Source organism: Mus pahari, chromosome 2 (assembly GCF_900095145.1).
Source record: "Mus pahari chromosome 2, PAHARI_EIJ_v1.1, whole genome shotgun sequence".
In the NCBI taxonomy this organism is placed as follows: domain Eukaryota; kingdom Metazoa; phylum Chordata; class Mammalia; order Rodentia; family Muridae; genus Mus; species Mus pahari.
In genome coordinates, this window is record NC_034591.1 from 33,247,072 (window position 1) to 33,248,186 (window position 1,115).

A 1,115-nucleotide genomic window follows, 5' to 3' on the forward strand; every position below is an offset into this window, starting at 1 on the left:
AAAACTCACATGGCCACCAGCCAACTATCTCGGCTACTAGAGCCCAGTCTAGTCTAGTTCTCTCTTTAATACACTTGCCCCTTGGTGGATTTTAGGGAGGTGGTATTGGGTCATATCTGCTTCTGAAGTGGTCCATGCCACATCTCACTTTTCCACTGTGTCCTGACAGATGCTATCCTTACTGTATCTTTAGAAAGTTTCCTGCCCTGGACATTTCCTTTTTCCTTCTCCCAGACCACCCTTAACATAAGATTGCTACTTCTGACAGATGTGCTGGGAACAGAGGTGCCACACAGGGAAGCAAGTAGGAGCACTGAATTTGAACACATGATGCTGCTCTTCTTAAGAACCCCCAGACTCGACTCTTAGGTCAAAATGGCGGGCCGATCTGCTGTTGCAGCATCAAACAAGTGGCTGGATGGTTTTCGAAAGTGGTATTATAATGCTGCAGGATTCAATAAACTGGGGTTAATGCGAGATGATACAATACATGAAACTGAAGATGTAAAAGAAGCCATAAGAAGGCTTCCTGAGGACCTTTATAATGACAGGATGTTTCGAATTAAGAGAGCCCTGGACCTGACTATGAGGCATCAGATCTTGCCTAAGGATCAGTGGACAAAATATGAGGAGGACAACTTCTACCTTGAACCCTATCTAAAAGAGGTTATTCGGGAAAGAAAGGAGAGAGAAGAATGGGCAAAGAAGTGATCTGTGGGTGTGCCTGGTCTCACCATACTTTTACAAAGTTATTTCAACCCAAATCATTAAGAATTATTTGCTCTACCTATGTCACACTTTAAATAAATGTCTATTGTAACCATAAAAAAAAAAAAAAAAAAAAAAGAACCCCCAGACTCCTCAGTATCACTAGAAATTCCTCTCTGACCTATTTGTCCATGGATCTTTTTGCTATTGGATACCAGGAGTTTTCTGAGCTGATACTGTTTTTCTGTTTCTCAGAGGCCTGGGAATGAACACATTTACTTTCTTGGCTACACCACACTGTTCGGTCCTCATCTAAGTTACCCTCTTACAAAACAGGTTTCTTCAACTCTTCCTGTCCCTTGGAACTTAGAGTTTGAAAGAGAAATTAGTTTCCGTGTAAATGACAA

The 1,115-nt window shown here is 41.8% G+C and overlaps 1 pseudogene; it reads left to right on the top strand.

Annotated features, from left to right (window-relative positions):
* Window positions 1-375: 375 nt before the first annotated feature.
* Window positions 376-820, top strand: LOC110317240 (annotated as a pseudogene).
* The last annotated feature ends 295 nt before the right edge of the window (window positions 821-1,115 follow it).